We start from the raw sequence: 12112 nt of genomic DNA, 5'->3' as shown, positions 1-12112 counted from the left end.
TTTTCATATACAACCCAAGTTGTAGTGAGGTATTAAATCAGATTTCTTAGACTTTTCTAAGTTTGAAAGCTTGTAATTACCAATAATTGACTGCACTTTTTCTGGGCAAAAGACTAGAAAAGATTCCTTTTTTTTTGCTGTCTTAGAGGAAGTCTGGCTAAACTGTGTTCTTCTGAGAATAATTAAAGCACTGAAAACACCCCTAAAATTATTTTTTCCATGCACATTCTATAAAATATATCCTAAAATACAAAGTATAAGTAAAATAAATATTGACTTTGCTATGGGCTATAAATGTCACTACGATGTCTTGATTTCAGAAAAATTAAAGTCAATCAAAAACAAATTCTCATTCTGACAACCCCCTTTTATAATACGTTTTATAGTTGTGTATATGTGTTCATGCGTATATATTTGTGTGTGTGATTAACATGTAAAGAGTAGGTCTAATCAAATAAAAAGCACTCCACAGAGGGACTGCATACGTTTTGATATTCCAATCTTCATGCATTGCTTCTTCCTTTTATGCACAGGCAAACGTTTTAAGAGGCACTATCTTTCCTTATGCAGCTTCAAAATCTACATATATTTGGTCAAAAACACCACATCTTTAGAAAGTCCACAGCGTGAACCACAAGAGAAAGAAGGAGACAAGACAATACAGCATTGTACACTGGACTTTGTTCTTTATAGTTATCTCATTTGCTTGGAGTCCCATTCCTAGTACTGAGTTTGGACCATGGCAAGTGATCACTAAATATTTCTTACTTTAAAAAAATCTAAAGAGAATATTTATACGTGAAAGAAAAATTCAGTTAATCTTTAAATCAATTTTCGCTTACTATGTTACTTTTATTCTAAATCCTGGTTTTGTTTGAGAGAAAATAAAGTGTAATCATTGATGCCAGAAATATTTTCTATTTATCTGATGGATCTAAAAACTCTGAACGCTCATTAGGATTTTAATAAACCATGGAAAACTATATGCTGTATGTATGTATGTATATAGGAATTGACATATTAAAAGAAAGATAGAGCCATGCAAGAATTCATACAAAGCTGTGCGTTGACCTCCAGCGGTTTCTGGCAGACATTCCTAGCTTACTGTAACTTAAAACTAAATATAAGGAGCACAGCAAAATTCAGAAGAGGACATGCTGTTCGAATGACAGGATATACCATTAAGGCCAGTAAAAATTTCAATGTTGTGAACATCAACAGGCGTTTTTAGTCTTCACCTTCCTTGATATCTTGGTAGCATTTAGAATAGCAGACCATTCCTCCCTTCATGAAACTCTCCTTCCTTGGCTTCTACAATAAAAATTTTCCAGTTTGTTCCCCATTCTCTCTGGATGCTACTTTTTTTCTCTTTGTTCTCTTTTACCCAATCATTAAATGTCATGGTTGTCGGTAGTAAAAACGAAGGGCAAAAAGTTGGGGGTTCCTCAAAGCAATATCCTAAGCTTCCTCCAGTTTGCATTGTACAGTCTCTCCAGACGATCTCAAACATACCCATCGTATTAGTGATTGCCTATCCACACATGAAGTCCAAATTCAAACTCTAACCCAGAACTTTTCTCTGAATTCCAGATGTGAATCATAACTGTCTAATAGACATTACCTCTTGATTATCACAGAGATAACTCAAACCCATCTTGTACAGAACTGAACTTGTGATATTTTCTCAACAAACCTGGTCCTTGTTCATAGTGCCCCTGGGTGAAACCTTTAGGGAGCCTAAGAGGCTTTGCATGGTCTGATCTCTGTCTGCCTCTCCAGTGTCATCTTGCACTGGACTCCCCTTATCTCTCTCCCTTGTGGTCACAAGAATCTTCTACCCACATCCTATAGCTCCTGGCCTCAACAGGTCCTTTCTACTTGAATATTTTCCTTCCCACGACATCCAATTAAATTTCTCCCTTCAAGTCTCAGCTCAAGTGACTCTTTCTTAAAGAACCATTCCAAATTTTCAGGTGAAGTCCCAAGTTACAAATACTTATTTCTCCCTGTACCTATCTTGAGCACTTCATACTCTCGTAACATGACATTTGTGTAATTATTTGATAAATGTTCATCTTCCAAACTAGAGTCTATTCTCGATGTTTAAGCTCATCATTGCACCCCAAGGCCTAGCCACATGTCTAGCAGATACGCTGCACTCTGCAAATATTTGATAACTGAATGAATAAATCTTATCAGTAGTGATCATAAAATAGTGTCATTGTTGGGTAAAGCATACAGAAGGAAGCATGGTATAATGGTGCATGCTCTGCATTTGGTTGTAAAACTTAGCTCTCTCGCTAAACAGTTATTAACTCATGTGACCTTGCTAAGTGACTTAGCCTCTCTGAACCTCAATTTGCTTATGTGTAAAAGGCAAAGAAAAACATGTTCCTCGCAAAATAATTGTGAGCTCAAGTGTTATTATTACTAAAAGCCTGGAAAGGCATTCTCCTGAGGCATGTGGGATTCTGGTCAACGTTATAATGTGGGGAATATATCCGGCTCTCTGGGCTGTTTCTTTTCTTCTCTGGCCCCCAGGGTCTCCTATATCCCCTGTCTATTGCCCCTCCCCACTCACTTCTAAAGTTCATTATCATCTATTCTTCCACTTGGGCTCTTTTCTTGTGAGCCACTGTACCTCCCTGGCTTATTCCTTAGCCTAATGTCCATGAACGAGGGGAAAAAATTCCTCTGAAGTTTTCTAAGGATTGTTACTTGCTGAAGCCATTTAAATGGAGAGTATGTAGTAAGATAGGACACCCCGGGGAAAGCTTACTGGCTGCTTGCCAAGAAGCCTCAGAGAGGCATGGTGCCTGGGTGAACTGGCTGGGAGCCAGGGTTGGCCTACAGTCATAGAGGCTCAGAATTCACAGACTGGTTTCTCAGATGCTGAGTCACATAAAGTAGTTCACTGGGATGGCTGTCTAAAGCCCAATGCCAACTGATTTTTACTAGAACAAGACCAGAGCAATTACAGGAACCAGAATACTTGTAGCCATGTTAGTTATAAAGATGCAGAGCATCTCCCTCTAGGAAAATCTCTCTGGAGCAAAAGAGTATTCAGAATGTGTTTTGGGAGTAGACTTTTTTCTTTGCTGCAAATATACAGATCTTAAAAAATATTTCTCAGTGTACGGCTTTCTTTCTCAATGTATGAAACCTAGTACTCAATTTCATTGGCTAAGTCCCCACCCTCTGATAAAAAAGTATTCAAACTTTGGTCTTAGAAACCTTTGTTTTACTTTATTTTTTAATGTGGCAGTGAACATTTGTGGCTGATTTGTTCTTTAACTTCTTTTTTTAGTTAAGGTCACAAGAGAAAATCTTATTTATACCATATTTTCAAGTTCTTTGGTGTATGTTTCACAGTGTTCCCTATCTGAGTTACCTACATTAGAAATGATAGGGCAACAGATTGATCAAGGGAAGGAACATGGTGAAGTTAAACTTCAAATAATTATAAAAAGATCTCAGAAATGATCTTTGGATTGTATTCACATGTAAATGGGTCCAGATCCCCTGCTCTATATATGTTACAAGACATCGATTTCTCCAGGATTTCTACCTCATTATTTGTTAAAGTGGAATCAGAGTTTAACTCCAGTCTCTAGAGGGACAATCAAAGGTAACTGGTAAAGATTTAACTTTTATACAAATGATCAAAGAAGTTCAGTTTAATCTCTGAAGGCTCTAAGCATGTCCTCTATTTTTGTGCATGCTTCATTCCAGTAAAATAACAGGTTTTGGGGTTGATTCATAAAACAATTTACGAAGACTTCAGAATCAATAGTGTTTTCTAACCGAAAGGTAGATGTTGCAGTGGCATCATTCACTGTGCCCGTGTAAACCGATACTGCATTCCTCTCATATGGACTGGGAAAAGGAAAACATGGTTCAGAATATTTAGAAGACATCATTCTGTGCAGACTGTCTTACTGTGCATTTACAACATGGTCAACATGTTATAAGCACTTACTGAAACTGTAAGATAGGGCGTTGCAAAAACACCATTTAATTTATTTAGAGTTCTAATAAGCTAGTGCTAGTGTCTGTTACTACGAGTCCTAGTAGCTAAAGGTCTAGGTTTCACCAATAATTAACATAAAAGCTAGTTCCTGTTTATGGGCACTTACTATATGCCAAGTACTATGCCTAGTGTTTTATCTAGGGCATATCACTCAAACTTCACAACAATTGTGTTGCTATGGACTGAATATCTGTTTCCTCCCGAAATTCATGTGTTGAAACCTAACCCCCAATGTGATGATGCTAGGAGGTGGCGCCTTTGGGAGGTGATTAGGTCATGAGGATAGAGCCCTCATGCATGGGATTAGTGCCATTACAAAACAGACCCTGGAGAGCTCCCTTGCCCCTCCTGCCATGTGAGGGCAGAGTGAAAAGATGGTCATCTATGAACCGGGAAGCAGGAGCTCACCAGATACCCAATCTACTGGCACTTTGATCTTAGACTTTCCAGCCTCCAGGATTATGAGAAATAAATGTTTGTTGCTTCAACCACCTAGTCTATGGTATTCCTGTTAGAGCAGCTGGAACAGACTAAGACACCTGTAATTTAGGTGCTGTGGATTAATTGAGGCTTCTAGAGATGTAATAATTTGCCCTGTGTAACAAGCTGGGAGATACTTAACCTGTACTTAAATCTGGAAGCTTCTAAATATTGTTTTATTCACCACTACCCTACAATTTAATTCCATTTAATTCCAAATGTCTCTGGACACTGAGCATGTTAATGTATGTGATGTCTCCTTAGCTGACAGATAGCTTAGTCACTAAGTTATTAACAGACAGTATTTGAATGTGACAATACCCAATGGCCTAACCTTAATTTTACTCTTTGCTACCTTAAATTTTTACTCCTAAGAAAAGGAAGCTATTATACATGCCATTTAAAGGAATTCAGCAATACACCTAGATACTAGCAATCTTCAGATTTCCAATTTCATAAATAGGGGTGTTGCATATTGGTTTATATTAAAAATATAGCCATATGAATTCATCTTGATATGGATATACTAGTCACAAATGTGGACACAAACAAAACTGGTTTGAGTCAGCAACAATAACTAATGGTCTTATAGTTCCTGCTTTATAAACCCAACCTAAAAGAAAGAAAAACAAATATCTTTCCCAAACCAGCTCTCTCTTTCTTGGTGGGAAGGAAGACAGGTGACAGCCAGGGCCAAGGCCAGGAATCTGTCAGAGTGAAGAGTAGCCCAGTGTGGATGAGAGATTTGTTAGATTTGTATGCTGGGGGTTGGGGGGCTGAGCAAATAAGAAAACATATTGAGTATAATGGGAGCCAGGTTTCTCAGTTGACAAAGGAAGGTGCAAGTATGGAAAGGAGAAAGCAAGAATAAACTCTGTGTGTTGATTTGGAATTGGAGGCACTGTGAATTTACGGTTATATACCCATCTCTCTCTCTCTCTCTCTCTCTCTAATAGATAGCTCGTTGATATTGAGATAAATATGTGTGTAGGGACTTCCCTGGTGGCGCAGTGGTTAAGAATCCGCCTGCCAATGCAGGCGAGACGGGATCGAGCACTGATCCGGGAAGATCCCACATGCCACGGAGCAACTAAGCCCGTGCGCCACAACTACTGAGTCTGCGCTCTAGAGTCCGCGAGCCACAGCTACTGAGCCCGCGTGCTGCAACTACTGAAGCCCGTGTGCCTACAGCCCGTGCTCCACAACAAGAGAAGCCACCGCAATGTGAAGCCCGCGCACCGCAATGAAGAGTAGTCCCCACTCTACGCAACTAGAGAAAGCCCGCGCGCAGCAATGATGACCCAACGCGGCCAAAAATAAATTAATTTTTAAAAAAGGAAATAGGTTTACAAAAATATGTGTGTGTCTGTATGAGTGTGTGTGTGTGTGTGTGTGTGTGTGTGTACCTATATATATTTTACTATTTAGGAAAGCTAGGAGCAGTGAGATCTGGTTCCTAAATATTACTCTTCACAAAAGAAACCAGGGCACCTTAGATAAAAGCTGAAGCCAAGGCAGTGAGAGAACAAGGTGAGCCTAGATTACCTTGAGCCAAAAAGAAACAAAGTTCTCAAAGAATAACGGGGCAGAAGCCAGCTTGAAGGGCATCCCAGCAGCCAAATCTGGGAAATTCTAAATATCAAAATAGTCATATTGATGGATATAATCCACTGAAGACAAGAGGAATCCATTAGTCCACAAAATTCAAAGAGGGGGAGAGGGAAAGAGCACAGGAGAAGGAAAAGGAGGAGGGGGGAGGGGGGAAGGAGAAGGAGGGAGCGGGGAGGAGGAGAAAAATAAGAAAGGGACATCATTTTCTTAAAGTTGAATGGCAAGCCATAAATGTAGAAGGAATAATGGAATTAGAAATCACATGACATCCATTGGAGTAAACTATTAATTTAGGCAAGAAACCTCAATGGATGCTAAAACATAGGGGTGAAAGCAGACCAACTGTGGCAAACATCATCCCAATCAAGCAATCAAACTCAACACCACCAGAAAGGGGAATATCAATAATGTTGATACCTGGTAGGAAGGCAATGGAAAAGCACAGTATCATTTCTGTGACATTATATATATATAAATATATATACATTTATATACATATATCTGCAATCACGAGAAAATATCAGACAAACCCACATTAAGAAACAGTCTATAAAATGCTTGCCTTCAACATATCAATGCCACGGAAGTCAAGGAAAGATTAAAGCACTGTTCCAGATCCAGGGATGTTAGGATGACACGACGACTGGGTACAACGTTCATCCTGAATCGCTAAAAGTGCTATCTCTGGGACAATTTGTGAAACTTGAAAAAGGTCTCTGGGTGCTCTGAGTTAAATGTATATGGGAGTTCTTTGTACGATTCTTGCAAATTTTCTGTAACGTTAACAGCTTTTCCAAGAGAAGATAAAATACAGAAAAAAAGAAACAGTTGTGGTTTGGTTGGGCAATCTGGCGCTGAACCTCGTAAGCTAAATACAGAAAGGGCAGTTTATCAAGCTTCTCTGTGGGGAGAATGCCAACTCATAGCAGTCTTCTACACAACAGACCCTCTTCCAGCATTGGCTCTGCATTCCAGCTTAAAAATACTGCTGTGTGAGGGAGCTTAAACTGCTACCCAATGCACAGATATATATCCAACCCAGCAAAAGACAAGTTTGCAAGACAAGCATTCAGTAAGCTTTAGTTTGTGCTGATAACCAATTATGCCCAGTTCACATAAAACCACAATTGCAGTATAATCTGTAATAATAGCTGCAGGGCTTACAAAAGCTTTATCTGCAAGATGGTTCTATGCTCCACGTTTCAAAATTCATAGACTCACAGATCCTCCTACTGAATCTACTGGTTCAACAAATAAGCCAAACTTAAAACCATGTGAGTAAGCATTTTCAAAACTAATGTTTTGTATTCTTTGCCTTTCAGAATATAATACATTCAAGGGCCAATTTTCCATGTCACTTTCTAGGTAAATCTGAAATCTCACAAAAACTGTTTCAACAATCTTTCCTGAGAACCCCTGATGCTGTTATATAAGACACATCATATTATACCAATTATATATATACATATACATATGAGTAACAAAAGGAAACCTCTAAATTCAGACTTTCTTGACCTAATTTTACAAATCAAGTGTGTACAGAGGGTTTCTGCTTATATTTAATTAATGGGTTTAAGAAGCACAATGATTTTCTTCTCTGTTTAGTAATGTTTTGCCTTATCTAAAGGTTGGGTTCCTCTTTTTTCTTCTGTGAACTGTCCTCACCCTGATTCTCTCCCTTTGCCTTTAGATGTTTGCGTTATGTCCAATGCACTGATTTCTTGACATTTACTACAAATGGTCAGAAAAAAACAAAGAGCGTGTAGACCTCAAACTAGCAAGTTATGAATCTGATTAGTAGCTATTTAGAAATTTATTGGGGGCTGTTAAAAATACTGAGGTTTAGAGAAAATGGGCACGTCTTTCTTTCCTCCTTGACTAAGGAATCTCTTCACAGCTTTACTTCACATATCTCTGCAAGCACAAGAAGCCACTTTCTCTGATTCCAACAACTAGCGGTCATTTTCCATGTTTTGAAGTCTCGGTATATCAAATCTGGTTCACTGCTTGGGGGGTTTACACTTCCTGCTTCATTCTGTAGTCATGTTTCAGTCAGTCTCCTGCCTACTACATTGTGGACCCTGGAAGGGAAATAACATATGGGATGTGTGATGCTTCACTCTATCCCTGATGCCTTACACGGTAAATGTATTTAGTAGGTAGTCGAAAGAGGAAAAGAATAAGTGAATGAAGGTCCCGAAGAGAAGATATGGTTTCGTTCTATAAACATTTTAAAGCCGTTTATATTTCAACTAAACCCTACCATTTATAGGAATAAAAAGACTTCTGAATTTTTCTTATTCCACTGTACATTTTTGGTGGTGTTTCTATTCTTCTATAGCAGATGAGTCGAACCCATGATGATGGTGTTTCATTCAACAATTTTTATTTGGTTCCTATTGTAGGGAGGCTCTGTCCTGGGCAATTACGCTACTAAATAAAAAAAGACAAGATGCTTGCTTTTCAATGAGTTTATGTTATAGTCAGAGGTGGCTGAAATCACACTTGTTAATAAGTAAACAAAAGCCCAGTGGATGGTGATAAACTCTATGAATAAAATACAAGGGGACAATGGCGTATAATTCTGGCAAAAGGCATTGTGAGTGTTCCTTCAGACTAGATGGTTGGAAACGGCTTGTGTGAAGAAGTAGCATGTAAGCAGAGTTCTGATGAGAAGAAGGAGGCTGCTTTTTTTGTGTGTGTGTGTGGTACGTGGGCCTCTCACTGTTGTGGCCTCTTCTGCTGCGGAGCACAGGCTCCGGACGCGCAGGCTCAGCGGCCATGGCTCACGGGCCCAGCCGCTCCGCGGCATGTGGGATCTTCCCGGACCAGGGCACGAACCCGTGTCCCCTGCATCGGCAGACAGACTCTCAACCACTGCGCCACCTGGGAAGTCCCAGGAGGCTGCTTTGATCCAGAAGAGAGTCCTTATATGCAGAGAGAATATCTATGACAAAGTCCCCAAAGCAGGACAAGTTAGTCTGTTAAGAAACAGAATGAAGGCAGGGAGACAGTGAGCATAGTTTAAGGGCTAGAGAGAGGGCCAGATTATGTAGGAACTTGTAGGGCTTGGTAAGATGCTTAGGTTTTACTTTTCATGTGTAATGTAAAGCCAGGAGATGGTCTCATGAATTTAAATGACATACAATTTATACTTTTAAAAGATTAGAGCCCCTGCTGTGTGAAGGATGCTACCAGAAAGGACCAAAAGTGAATGCTGGAAGACTCGTTGGAAACTAGGTGAAAATTGGTGGTGCCCTGATCACGGGAAGGCAGGGTGGAAATGGAAAGAAATGCCCAACTGAGGGTATGTTTTGCAGCAAGAGCCAATAGGACTAGCTGAAAATAAGATGTGTTGGGAGGGAGTGAGCGAAGAGAAGAACAAGGTATGGATTCATTCCAAATTTTCTTCCTAGTCTCCCATTCAAGTAATCATGAATTCTAACCTCTAGTCTTTAGCAGTTTTAGTTACTAGCATTTTGCACAGCACTGCGTAACTTGCCTGTTATTTTTTCCAACATTCTTGGATTGTAAAATTGTAGAATGTCAAATTTGGATGATGCCATAACATTCCTCCTTCCACCTGACAAATTCTAACTCATCCTTTAAGTCTCATCTCTTCTCTTACCTCTTCTGTAATGCATACACTGACTCCACCCTCATGTAAGATTCAGGAAAACTCTTCTACCTTATTTGTTGCATACACTTCCATGACAACAGTGATGTTTTAAGTTCTTGATTAAATTCTTTTCATTATCACCAATAAAACTGAGTTCCCAGAGAGCAGATAATTTTTTTTTACTCTTTGTAATTCTTATTACATAGTATTTGCAGCATGAGTGATGAGTACATAAAAGAAAAAAGATATCTGGTGAATTCCCTTAACTGAAACTATGGCAACTGGTCACTGTATTGCTTCTTAACAATCTCCGGTAGCCACCCGCAGCACTTAAAAAAGGCAGGCTAATCCATTCACACAGGTCTACTTATTGGGAACTTCTTATAGTGAGTTAAAATCTTCTTAAAGTTTTCACCTTTGATTTTAGTTATATCCACTCATTAAATGGATAAAGATATGCCCAATTCAAAACTACTTTTATCACATAGTAGTGATAAATGAGTTATAAAAACTTAATATACAATATCCTTGCACTGTGCAGGAAGTAGGACTAAAATGAAATTCATTAACTTCCAGAACTCAACGTTATATTTATAGGACTTTGAACATTCAATTTGCAAGAAGGAGTATTATGAAGCATATAATAAGGTTCCAGAAGGAATAATTAATAACCAGCATGACCTAGAAGTGGGCTGAGAACCAGGGAAAAATATCACCATCACCCATGGATCTTCCCATTATATAGAGGTTATTTAATTTTCTTTAAATATCAAACGTATGTATGTTTATACATATACATACATATATATGTATTTTAAAGTTATTCTACTTAAAAGCAATTATTTCCCAATATAAATGAATTCTGATTGCGATATCTGCAAATCTGCTATTGACATTTTCCCAGCCAGAATTTTCCTAGTAACAATACCTCTTATTTCTACACATACAGCAAGAACTGCTAAGCAAAGGAGAGCACACTACAGACTCAGGCATATATGGATTCAAAGGCAAACTCCTGCCAGGCCTGTGACTGTAAAAGATTATCATTATTCTGCCTTGAAATTGCTGCTTCTTCATCTCTGTAAAATGGGGTAACATTCCCTTGTCATGGGTTGATGACACAGTTTAAATGAAAAAATGAACATAAATTTTGTAATACAGACTTGTACTAAGTAAGCACTCAACAAAAACCATTATAAAATAGTAAATTATTACTATTATTGTATCAAATGATTAGCACCTCCAGAAAAGTCTGCCAGGGATTTTGCAAGAGAAATTCTTAAATGGTGTTGGAGTAGTCAGAGTGGAAAGGACATCAGGGGTCACATAAGCCAAATGACAAGACTCTACGATATCTCTTTCACTGACAGTTAAGAAACTTGAATATTGACTACTCCACCTTAAGAGCATTTATATTATCATTTATAAAATTATTCTGAATTTATAAAAGACTCCAAGCAGCCTTTTCCTCATATGTAGACTATGATGTGACATTTCTTATTAGATGGTTTTATTTATTTTCAACTACTTTATATTATTGATAATAAAACAAATAATTACTGACATTTATAAGCAATTTATTCTGAATCTGGCTCTGTGCTGAAGACTTTATACAAGATTGCCTTATTTAATCTTTAAAACAACCAAATTAGGTAGGTATTCTTCTACCACACTTTACAGAATTAGAAACTGAAGTCTGGGGAAGGTCATTTACTGTGTGGCAGGTACTGTTCTGAACACTGTATAAATATCAACTCATTTAATCTTCAAAACAGCCTTATGAGGAAGCTTCTATTATTATCATCTCCATTTTACAGATTATAAAAATTGAGTCTCAAGTCTTTAAATGCATTACACAAAGTCACATGACTAATAAATGGTGTCATCACGATTCCAACCCAGGCAACCTGGCTCTTGGGGCCATTGTCTCAATAATACAAGGTGCAGTTTCTGAACCACGGTAGAGCAAACGGACTCTACAGCCTGTAATCCTAGCTACTTGGCTATATATATTACCTCACTTTTATAATCTCCATTTTAAACAGGGCAAAAAGAAACTCAAAGAGGCTGGAGAATTTGGCAGTCACATGGTTGATTCACACTTTAACCTCTAAACTGTGCTGCTTCCTCTTTCTGATAGCAAAGGTTACTGCCAAATGAAAATCACTAAATCTGTACCCACTGGATATGTTATTGCAAACAACCAAAGAAGTTTGCTGCTACTTATAGAAAGAAGCTTGCTAAACTGGTGGATATATTCTTTTTGCTTAGATTTATACTTTCCTGTGAAATTCATCCATGGTGATTTGAAATGACAGATGTTCTTACAGAATACATTTGAGAGTGACAAGTGTGCTGAGTATGACATATTT

General features: G+C 38.3%; 1 protein-coding gene across 1 annotated transcript in view; it reads right to left on the bottom strand.

Annotated features, from left to right (window-relative positions):
* LOC149748041 (neuron navigator 3-like) overlaps positions 1–12112 on the bottom strand; it is a 659075-nt gene that overhangs the window by 905 nt on the left and 646058 nt on the right. The gene's annotated exons all lie outside the window — the stretch shown is intronic.

This window comes from Delphinapterus leucas, chromosome 11 (assembly GCF_059928025.1).
Source record: "Delphinapterus leucas isolate spDelLeu-1000000601 "Yukka" chromosome 11, BTC_Dleu_Yukka2, whole genome shotgun sequence".
NCBI classification, from domain to species: domain Eukaryota; kingdom Metazoa; phylum Chordata; class Mammalia; order Artiodactyla; family Monodontidae; genus Delphinapterus; species Delphinapterus leucas.
This window is presented reverse-complemented; position numbering and strand designations above follow the sequence as displayed.